This window comes from Arachis stenosperma, chromosome 10 (genome assembly GCF_014773155.1).
Source record: "Arachis stenosperma cultivar V10309 chromosome 10, arast.V10309.gnm1.PFL2, whole genome shotgun sequence".
In the NCBI taxonomy this organism is placed as follows: Eukaryota; Viridiplantae; Streptophyta; class Magnoliopsida; order Fabales; family Fabaceae; genus Arachis; species Arachis stenosperma.
This window is the reverse complement of record NC_080386.1, coordinates 11,992,938-12,004,767: the sequence shown is the minus strand read 5'-3', so window position 1 is coordinate 12,004,767 and position 11,830 is coordinate 11,992,938. Positions and strand designations below refer to the sequence as shown.

The following is an 11,830-nucleotide window of genomic DNA, read 5'->3' as shown; positions in this document are numbered from 1 at the left end:
TATAATGCTACTTTTACATTATTTATTCTTTTGCATGGTATATTTGTATAAATTTATAAAAAAAAAAGAGTATTATAAAAATAAGAATGACAATATTGAATAAAGTTAGTAAAACCCAAGACAAAAAATTTTATCCCAAATTGTGAAATTATTAGACCATCAATTTTCTAGAAAATACCTCCGGGTAAGTACATCTTTAACAATTTGGAATTATGTTATCCTTTTGGATACAACCTCTAGTTGTTGCAAATAAAGGAATGAACCAAACCATTTCTTCTTCACATATACATATAATTTTTCAAAATCATCTGTCATATATATTTCTCTTTATCTCTATCTCTCTTTAGATCAAAATCTTCTTCAATCTTCATATCCATATAAATCAAACTAAGTGTTTATGGGTGTGTGAAGGAAATAGTGCAGTGGGTTTGATTTTGATTAAAAGCCATTAGAGTATGAAATTACAATGCGTAACAAGAAAGTTGCTCTTAGCTTATTGAAATTGAATTACACGAGGAGGTAGTTGATCAATTTTGAATCAACAATAATGTGAGTGATTTGGTCACATGATTTGCTTGTTAATAAATAATGAACATAATTTACCTTGCTCATCTTTATCTCTAGGTTAGCAACAGATATTTGAAGAAGAGAATCAAATTTGAAAAAGAGAGCTACCCCTGATTAGGCTTAAAGTCTTGCTAATTTTTTTTCCTTTTGCCCAAGCCCGTGTACCTATCTCCCAATGCTAATTATCTGGGACGAAATTTCATGAGGCTCCAGCCCCCCAAAAAAATTCCCTTTATATATATATATAAAGGAGTGGCCCCCCAACTTAAAAAAGCATGGCCTCTTCCCCACTCAAATAGACTTGTCAGCTTGGGGTCTTGGGCCATGGCCCATGGGTATAGTTAATTAGTTATCACTTAACACAAATAAAAAAAGAAAGGAGCCGTTAGCACCCTCCTTGTTTTTTCTCTGCACAAGCTAACGTTTCAAACGGCCACCACCGCCCATGACCGGCAACGATAGGTCGGAAAGGGCCCCCAATGAGCACTCCCGACCACCACAGGAACATGAGAACCAAGCAAGAAACAAAAGAAGATTAGGAAAGGGAAAGATGGGTTTTCAGACACACAAGCGTTTATCCCTTGTCATGAAGATTGGATGGAAGATAAAGTAGAGAATTAGAGAACGAGGTTCTATGCGAACATAGTCACTGGAGCTGGAGCAACATCCGATGAAGACCTATCAGAGACCGAAAATGAAGAATTGATGAGTGACTAGGAAAAAATACCTGAAACAACAGAACCAAAAAAAGATGTAAGGAAAAAAGACAAAGAAGACATACTAGTTATGGATATGAAAAACAGTATGTTTAACATTGTTATAAATGATAATGCTAAAAGAGAACTCTAGAAGTTATGGTGAAAATCCCTAATTGTTAAACTCATGGGGAGAAAGATTGGATACGCAACCATGAAAAAGGAGGCTAGAAATGATGTGGGGCAGATTTGGTGGAGTGGATGTCATAGACCTTGACAATGACTTCTACCTAGTGAAGTTTTATGCTAAGGATGATTTAAATCATGATCTCCTTGATGGTCCTTGGAAAATATATGACCACTACTTGGCTTTAAGACTCTAGGAGCCAAATTTTAATCCCATTCTTACGTTGATTGACAAAATCACAGCATGGGTTAGACTTTCAAACCTTCCCATCAAACTCTACAATGAAAAGATTCTAAGAAAAATAGGTGACCTCATAGGTAGAACCTGTAAAGTGGATTACAACACCTTGCATCTCTGTCGAGGAAAATTCACAAGGCTATGTGTGGAGGTGGACTTAACTAAGCCACTGTTAGGAAGATACATGGTAAATGGAAAAGAATACCAAGTTGAATATAAGGACATACACCAGATTTGCTTTACATGTGGTAAAGTAAACCATGAACAGAAAAACTGCGATATTTGAAAGGAATTAAAAGAGGAAAAATAATAGCAACAAAAAGAGAAAGAAGAGAAGGAAAAACAAGCAACAAAAAATATGGAAACAGCAGCAGTAACTCAAGAAGCAGCAGGAAAAAATGAACAAGAGAAAGCAAAAGAAAATGAAGCCACAATGAACTAGGGATCAAATAAGTATGGCCCATGGATAATAATTCATAGACAAAGAAGAATGAGGATGGAAATGAACAAAGAGGAAGTTGGTGCCCGCCACACCAAAGAGAAAGAAAGCAAGAAAAATAATAAGTCAAGATATAGTGTGTTAGAAATAGAAGAGCCAAATAAAAGTGGAATGGAGAATGAGGAGGAAAGAGAATAAAAAAGCAACAAAAAAGTAGCACAAGAGGAGAAAGAACAGAATCAAAGAGTCAAAGGAAAAGAGACAAAACAACCAAACAAGAATCAAAATGAAAAGAGCAACACAACAAAAAATAAGAACAACCAGATAGAACTGACTTAGGCACAAACTCAGCAAATACAAGCAGAAAAAATCAGAACAACACAAATAAAGTGATATACAAGGGAGAAAGCAGCCAGAATAACAAGGAAAACACACATAGCTAAATACAAGGAGAGCTTGAAAGTAGCAAATGGCAACACGCAAAATAAAAATTTTCAAACAACCAACAACAAAGAGCAAAAATACCAAAAAATAGAGGAGGAAGAACCACCAGACCCTAGAGAGCTAGAACAGAGATCTGATGTGCCTATGAAAACAGACATGCAGAAGGAGATAGAAGACCTTATAATGGGAGTCGAGTGTGAAACTCCCAGAATCAGTAAGATAGGGAAAGACACAGCTGTGGATATGTAGCTAAACTAATTCCTTCTAAGAATTTTAATGATTATAATGTCTTGGAATGTTAGAGGTACGGCTAGTTGTGCTTTTAGATGCACCTTAAAAGAATTCTTAAGACAATATAATCCTGACATTGTGTTCCTATTGGAAACAAAAGTTAGCAATAATAATGCTAGAAGAATTATCCAAGGTACTGGTTTCAACAATTTTAGTATTGAGGAAGCTCAAGGATTTATAGGAGGAATTTGGATATGCTGGAAGGACAACAGTATCTCTATTACAACATTAGAATCTAACCAGCAATTTATACATACAAGAGTGTAGCGTCACAACTAAGATCCCTGGTGCCTCACAGTGGTTTATGCGAATCCACAACCAAACAATAGAAGAGTGATTTGGCAGAGTATTGAAAGAATAGCAAGAAACATGGGAGAACCTTGGCTGTTAATAGGAGATTTTAATGAAATAAAAGATATCACTGAGAAAAAAGGTGGCAGACCTATTGATCTTAGAATGTGTAAAAACTTTGCTAATTGGATTGATAGATGCGGATTAGTAGATCTAGGATTTATTGGAACTAGGTTTACTTGGAGAGGGCCGCAATGGGAAGGATATCATAGAGTTTTCAAAAGATTAGATAGGGCTTTATCTAATCCCTCATGGAGAACCAAATTTCAAGAAGCGTTTGTTAAAGTTCTGCCTAGAACCAAATATGACCACCATCCTCTTTTGTTAACGAAAAATAAAGAAACCGATTGCAAGAGTGGCAAACCTTTTAGATTCGAAGCTCTGTGGTCAATGCACCCGGATTTCAGGCCATTTTTGGAAAAACATTGGAAAGAGGACAACATGTTCATTCACAACCTCAACAGTCTCAGGGAAGATCTAAGTAAATAGAACAAAGAGGTCTTTAGAAATATTTTCAGGACAAAGAAAAGACTTTTAAACAGAAATAACGGCATCCAAAAAAGAATTAGCTACGGAAAAAATCCTTTTCAGGATAATTTGGAAACAAATCTAAAAAGAGAACTAGAAGACATTCTAGATAAAGAAGAAGCTTTCTCGCTCTAAAAATCAAGAGAGCAGTGGGTGGTTGAAGGAGATAGAAACACAAAGTTCTATCACACTAAAGCCATTATAAGAAGAAGAAAGAACAAGATTCATAAGATTAGAGATGCCAATGCAAATTCGATAGAGGAGGAACAATAACTAAAATATCACATCATCAATTCCTACAAAAGACTTTACCAAGAAGAGATAATCATCACTCCACTACGGTTAGATAATATAGACATGCCTAACTTGAACCCTTTGGTTGGCAGGAATATAGAGATGATACCAACAGATATGGAGATCAAAAGGCCCTTTTCAGCATTGGTTCACTCAAGGCTCCATGAGAGGATGGATTCCCAGCCGTTTTCTTTAAAAACAATTGGGAGGTTCTAAAGCGCAAAGTGTGTGACTACATTAAGGATTGCTGGAGGAATCCCACCCTTTTGAAGGACTCTAACTCCACCCTGATAGTTCTCATCCCAAAGCTCCAACACCCAGAATTTATCATACAATTTAGGCCAATAGCCTTATACAACGTCGGGCTTAAAATTCTAACAGAAATTCTGGTGTAAAGACTCAAACATCACCTAAATGACAGAATTAGTCCACATCAATCAAGTTTCATACCAAGAAGGAAGATTCAAGATAACATCCTTATTGCAAAGAAGGTAATGCATTCTATGAAGAAAATGAGAGGGAAGAAGAACTATATGGCAATCAAAATCGATTTTGAAAAAGCATATGGTACAATCAATTGAAATTTTATTCAAAAAAGGCTCCTAGAACTACAGCTCCTTGAGAAAATCATTCACATCATTATGGAGGAAGTCAGATCAGTCAGTTACAACATCCTGTGGAATGGCAACAAAATAGAAAACTTTAGTCCTATAAGAGGAATTAGACAAGGAAACCCCATTTTTCCTTACCTATTTGTCATTTGCATGGATAAACTGTCACAGTACATAGAGCAAGAGGTGAATCATGGATATTGGATCCCTTTCATGGTGGGAAGAAAGAAAATGAAAATTTCTCGCCAAATGTTCGTAGACAATCTGCTGTTGTTTGCTGATACTTCAACACACCAAATGGAGGCAATCAACAGAGTAATGGAAAATTTCTGCAAAGCTACTGGTTTGAAGATCAATTCGATAAAAACATCAATAATTTTCTCTAAAAATACTCCAGCGCAAATCAAGCAAAGCATCAAGGAAAAAATAGAATTCAAGGAGAATCAAGCTCTTGGAAGATATTTGGGGGCTATGATTAACAACAACAACAAAGTAGGACAAAATAGTTTTAGAAAGGGTTCAACGAAAGCTAAAAGGGTGGAAATCAAAATGCCTATCATTAGTGGGCAGAATAACATTGGCACAATCAGCAATAAATCCAAGTGTTAATTTCGAAATGCAACATGAGAGAGTACCAAGGAGTATCTGTAATGAAATAGAAAGAAACCAAAGAGGCTTTATATGGGAAGATGAAGACCAGAGGAAAAAATGGTATGCTATCAGTTGAACAACTATTTGCACACCTAAACATGAGGGAGAATTGGGATTTAGGAGACTGAGTTTGATGAATTATGCTTTTTTAATGAAAATCATTTGGCAATTACAGGAGAATATTAACTCGCTCTGGCAAAAGTGTTAATCCAAAAATATTGCAATGGAGACAACAACATAAATAATTCTACTGCTAGGAAAGTAGATTCGAACATGTGGAAAAAAATTGTGAAGAATTGGCCAACATTCCAAAGGCACACAATAAAATTCGTTGGAGATGGGATAACAACTAGATTCTGGACTGAGAGATGGGTGAACAACGAGGACACCCTTCTTAACATAGTAACAATGAACATAACAAACATAGATAGCACTATCAGTGAATGGATAAATAGAGATGGAAATTGAAACAGAGACAGTTTAAAAAGTTACCTCCCAAAGGAAACAACAATGAAGATTTTGGAGCTCCCCCTGCCCAAACAAGGAAAATGGTGCAGACATAATTGGATGGATGCACTTGGATGATAGGGATTTTTCTGTTGCCAGCACATACAAAGCATTAGCGAATTGGACCAATCCCACAATCAGAATCTGGAGTAAAATCTGGAAGTAGCAAGGACCCCAAAAAGTGAAGATCTTTATTTAGAAAGCAAAGCAAAATCAAATACTCACCAATCACAAAAAGACAATGATGTTTGCAAGTAGAGGAGATTATCAGCTATGTCAAAACCATTAAGAAGACCTGCTCCATGCTCTGAGAAACTGCCCCAAAGTTTTCAGTACTTGGGTGCAACTCATTCGGCCAAGTGCATTATAGATTTTCTTCCAAGCAAATAGAGAAGAATGGATGGATATGAACATACAACAACAATTAGGACATGACCAAAATCAGAATTGGATGGATATATTTATTATAGCATGCTGGAAGATGTGGAATTGGAGAAATAAGAAAATTCATGAGCCAAATTATAACAGGCCCCAAAATACTCGACTTGAAGTGATGAAGAAAGTGGCAAAAGTCAAGGAAACATTTCAGAGAATGGTGGAGAATCGAAAACACAAGAACAAAGAGATTCAGAAAATAATATGGATGCCACCAATACAGGAGTGGATAATGCTTAACACCGATGGCACAGTGCAGGGAGCATGAAAAAAGTCGGGTGTGGCGGGCTCTTAAGGAATAGAAAAGGCAAATGGGTTGCTGGATTTTCCTTCAACATAGAGAGGTGCACAGCTTATATAGCGGAACTGTGGGGAATAAAAAAGGGAATGGAACTAGCATAGACTTTGAGGATAAGAAAAATTAAAGTGGAGTGTGACTCCAAGCCAGTAATAGAGATTATCAACAGCTCAAGAAATCTTATAAACCACCCAAATGCTTTGATTAGAGACATCAGTAAGTGAAAAAAGGGGAATTGGCAAATTAGTTTGTGAATATTTATAGAGAAGGCAATAGATGTGCAGATTGCTTGGCACGCAAAAATTTGAATCTAGATCTAGGATTCCACTTTTGGGATACCCCTCCTAGAGAGGTTCTTAGATTATTAGTAGATGATGAACAAGGGACATCTCTGCCTCGTTTAATTCTAATGTAATTCTCTTTTTTTGGGGCTCTGGTCCCGTCTTAATACCAAAAAAAAAAAAAGAAAAGAAAGGCTAGCTAAGTTGGGTTGGTATAATGATTAGTTCATTAATTCGTTTAAGCAAGTGTCGGGAATATGAATCCCACCTTGTGCATGCAGCAATTCATTGGCCATCGGCAAATCTTTAAATAGAGCTCATTACTGCTGTAGATTAATCCTTAACTTATCAGATTGAGAGATACCGTAAAAAAAAAAGAAAGACTAATTACCAAAAAAAAAAACCAAAGAAAGGCTATATGTCATGTCTTAATATGTAATCTTTAATGATTAAAGATCACTTCTTTTTCAGTACAAAAAAAAATCACTTCCTTTCTTTATTACCATTAAGGATGTGAGTAGGGGTGGCAAGCAGAGAAGTTCGCCCCACCTCATCCCGCCAAAAGCCTTCCCCACCCCACCTAATGAGGCGGTCCTAAAACCTCACCCTACCTCACCTAACAACGACTAGCGAGCTGGTGGGCCAACCCCACAAAATCTCTTCATTTTTTAATATTAAGTATTAAATGATATATATAATTTGACAACTATTTTAATAAATTTATAATTTCTAAAAATATAAAAAAATTATAATTTCTAAATTCACAAACATTAAAGTCTTTATAATTATAAATATGTAATAAACATAATCATAAACCAAATTTTTTGAAGCAAAATAATAAAATTAATATTGTACAAATTAAAATAAATATTGTCCAAAAAATATGATTAAACCTCTATAAGTTTAGAACATAATCGATCACGTAAAACATAATTCAAAACACTAAACTAGAACATTTAAAAAAAACCTGAGCCTGGCAGAGAAGCCCCCATCCCCCCTCCCGCCAAAGTCTACGGTTTAAGCGGTTTGGGTAAGGTGGACTTTTGATGTGTGACAGTATCAATTTTTCAGCCCAACCCAGCTTTTTTGACAGGTTACATAGACCGACCCAACGAGTTTAGGACCGTTTGCCACCCCTAGTTATGAGAATTGAACTGGTCATTGAACCGGTCAAGTGATTGGTTTAATAGTTCAATAATCTAATACGGATTGAATTGTAATTGAATCGGTTTAATTAAATATACAATAAAATTATTAAAAATTTAATATACAATTTCAAATATTCAAATTCAATAATTTCTAAATTAATAAAATTCAAAGTTTTACAATTTCACATAATAATTTGTTAACATTTTATTATTTAAAACTACAAAATAAAAATTTCTAATTAACTTCAAAGTTCTAATCAAGTAATTAGCAATAATTCTCAGAACAAACACTTAGAATCCAAAAACAGAAAGGCTACAGAATCCAAAAACACCAAAAAATAGAAAAATTAAGTAAAAAATTTAAATTCAGCAATCACACCATCAACAACCTCAACTCATAACACAACAAATAGAAAAAAATAGCAACTCAAGAATAAGATTTCAGTAACTCAAAATAAGTAAAATAAACTAAATAAACAAACATAAATTGAAGCAAACATATATTTCAGCAGTGCTCACTCATAATCATAAACATTATTCGATTATTCCAAGTTCCAGAATCATACAAAAATAGAAACTAAAAATCATAAAAATTAACAAAAGCAAAAAAACTAAACAAGTAGAGGTTACTGGCAATGACAGATCAGAGGAACCAAAATGACAGCAATCGGGAAACGAAACAGGCGACGAGGAAGGAATGAAACTCAACTACCGGCGAGGGAGGAATAGCAAGATAGAGACAAGGATCAAGCAGACTAACCAGCGAAGGAGGAATCAAACTGACTACACTTCGATCTGCAAGTCTATGACGATGACGACGACGATGTAGAGAAGAGTAGAAGATGACCACGAGCTTCGATCTGCAAGTCCAGAGGCGACAACATCCAAGAGCTTTAAGCTGACCTTCTGTCTGTCATTTCTGGTGGTGACGGCACCCTCTGGTTGAGGAGAAGAGTTCGGCGACGACAGAGCTGGGCATTGGCTAAAACTGTTGCTGGTTGAGAGAGAGAGGGGTAGTGGGTTTAGGGTTTTTGTGAGAGAGAAAAGGAGAAAGCTCTACTTTAGTATTCTGATTTTTCTTTTTTATTTTTAAACTAAAACTCTAAAAATCATTAAAAAAAACTTCCAGTGCTATCGACTCATTAGTTTATCACTGGTTTGATCGATTTATTCGTCAGTTTTTTATCAGGCAGTTTTCTATGTCAACCGATTCGGCTAGAGAATTGGTTATCGGTTAATCCAATCAATCCGACTGGTTTACTTCAATTTTCAAAACATTGATTAGCATCGTGAAACATAGCAAAAATCACTTCTTTTCTTTTCTCCTTCTTTCTAACAAAAAACAAAATGTCTTTCTTCTTTTATCATTCAACTCTCGCTTCTTTTTTACAGTTTGCAGAAGATAGCAAGAAGTCTTCCATTATCATATCTCATTCTTTTTTTTGTAAGTTATTTCTTTTTTTAATTTTTGTGAATAATTTATATATTTATTTATCTAGTTTATAATCTTATAATAGTAATTTAGATTTTTGAAAGAAATTGAAAATGATAATCATGCAATGATAAACGAAATTTTGCATGCCGAATTAGAATTCAAAGATGAATATGATCGTGAGTATAGTCTAATCGACACTTAAATTCCGTACCAAACAATCCTACAATCTATATCCGAGAGTACTAGTCTCCCGAGTCGTCCTCCCTTGAAATTGCCAAAGTGTGCATCTTTTTTATTAGAAAGTCTTGTTAGGATTCTTTGAAGGTTTTAGCAAAGTAATAGGAAACAAACAATCAATTATTAAAAGACTTGGCTTAGGGTTGGCATTAGAATTTCTATCCTTATAGTTCATTCAATGATGACAACAATTAGGCCTTGCCTCATTTAGTTATCCCCTAGGTATAGAGGAAAGTCAAATGAAAATAATCAACTTGAGTCACAAGTTCTAGCTTCACCTCATGGGAATCTAGCTTTAGTGCACTCCAAGTCAATTAGCAATTCCTAATTCCAAATCAACAATTGACACGACTATTCAACTTCTTCTAATGGCCCAACCCTATGCCAAGTAAGAAATTTCTACTCCATAACTAGTGTTGACATTTTATCAAACATTTGATGAGCAAGAAAGGAAGTCATAGTAAAATGAGAAGAAAAGGAGAATTAAAAGTATTGCAACACAAGGAACTAACAACAAGTATCAAAGAGCAACAATGAAAATCAAATTCTCAAAGTGTTGATGAAATCCAAAATTACAAAGTTGAATTCTAGATCTATGAGAATTGAGCAATTACAACTACTACTTGAAATTGGAGAAGAAAATCTATGACATGAGCAAAATGAAGTGAGAATTGCAATGGATCTCACTAAAGAGTGATTGAAAATTCAGAAATTGAATGAAGATGAACCCTAGTGAAAGCTTGGAATCTCTCTCCTTCTCCTCCAAGAGTGTAACTAACTATCCCTCAAAAATATCTAAAATCTAGAAAATGAACTAAAAGTCCTTAACCCTTGCTCCTTTGGTCTTCTTAAACTTTTCCCGCCAAGGCATTTCCCAAAAATGGGATTCCCAACTACCTCCACGCCTAAGTCACGTGACTTCTTAAAAAATCATATTCGAACATCGGCGCGCACGCGCAAGGTACGCGCGCGCGCCACCGAGGCGTCTTGTAATGTGCGCGGAGGCGTGATGTGCGCGTGCGCGCCCATGAAGATCATGGCTTAGCCGCTACGTAAGCCGGCTCGTGGCTTGGCTCTTGGCTTCGACTTCTAGTTGCTCTACCCACGCGGACGCGTCAAGTGCGCGCACGCGCCCATGCTGAGATTTCCAAGGCTCAATTCTCATGCTCCCTTCCTTTGCACCCGTCCTCCTTCTCTCTTCTGGTCCATCCCTTGCCCTATATTCTGAAACCACTTAACATACAGGTCACGACATCGAATGGCATCAAGAGAAGATTAGAAATGTATCTATTTTAGTGCAAAACAAGCATGTTTTCATCTATGGGGCAAAACTAGGAAAGGAACACAAAATCTCTTATTTTCATATAGAAAGTGTGTGGAATCATTGATAAAACCCCTGAAATCAACACAAGATAAACCCTCAAAATGGGGTTTATCAACCTCCCCACACTTAGATTATAGCATATCCTCATGCTTAGAGAAGTGCAAAAGAAACTCAGAAGACCGAGGGATCATAAGAATGTAAGACTCATGAAGTGCAACCTACTTATATGAATGCAACTCTGACTAGTGCTATTATCTACTTGGTTAGGAACAAATCAACCTTCCTAGGATGTACGCGAGCATATGGGGCATGATGGTGGTCAATGCATGGGACTTGCCAATTTTGAGCATCAAATGCGATATATGCAACCTTGCATGAGGAATGCTTGTGAGAGCCGGGAATCAAAGGATTGAGCATCGAACCCTCACCAGAAGTGTTTGCACTCTAGTCGCTCGGTGTTTGGGGTTGATTCACTCAATTCTCCCCTAATCATGCTTCCCAAGATTTGTTTTTCTTCTAACAATCAACAATTATTCAATGCATGCATACAATTATCATGAGGTCTTTTCTTTAGGTTGTAATGGGGCTAGGGTTAAGGTAGGATGCATATTTGGTCAAGTGAGCTTGAGATTTGAATCTTTGATAGGCTCAGACTCCCCATCTAACCTACGACATCCTATATAATTAAGTTCTAACCTAACTACCCATTCTTCACCTTTCCGCATACTCATGCATTCCCTTTTCATTTCACAACACATATGCATGGACTTTTATTTGAGCATTACTTTGGGGCATTTTGTCCCTTTTTTTTCTATTTCTTTCTTTTCTTCTCTTTTTCTCTTTTTCTTTTCTAGATATATATATTTTTTT

At 36.0% G+C, this 11,830-nt stretch overlaps 1 long non-coding RNA gene across 4 annotated transcripts; it reads right to left on the bottom strand.

The window, feature by feature from the left end:
• Positions 1-437: 437 nt before the first annotated feature.
• Positions 438-6,739, bottom strand: LOC130954759 (uncharacterized). 4 transcript variants are annotated; one of them, XR_009076407.1, is made up of 4 exons: positions 6,028-6,739; positions 5,788-5,891; positions 4,783-4,984; positions 438-1,294 (listed from the first exon to the last, which is right to left on the bottom strand). It is a non-coding gene; the product is annotated as an uncharacterized LOC130954759 (long non-coding RNA). The 4 variants fall into 4 exon arrangements; XR_009076408.1 differs by having other exon boundaries at positions 4,783-4,981; XR_009076404.1 differs by having other exon boundaries at positions 439-1,294; positions 4,783-4,973.
• Positions 6,740-11,830: the final 5,091 nt, after the last annotated feature.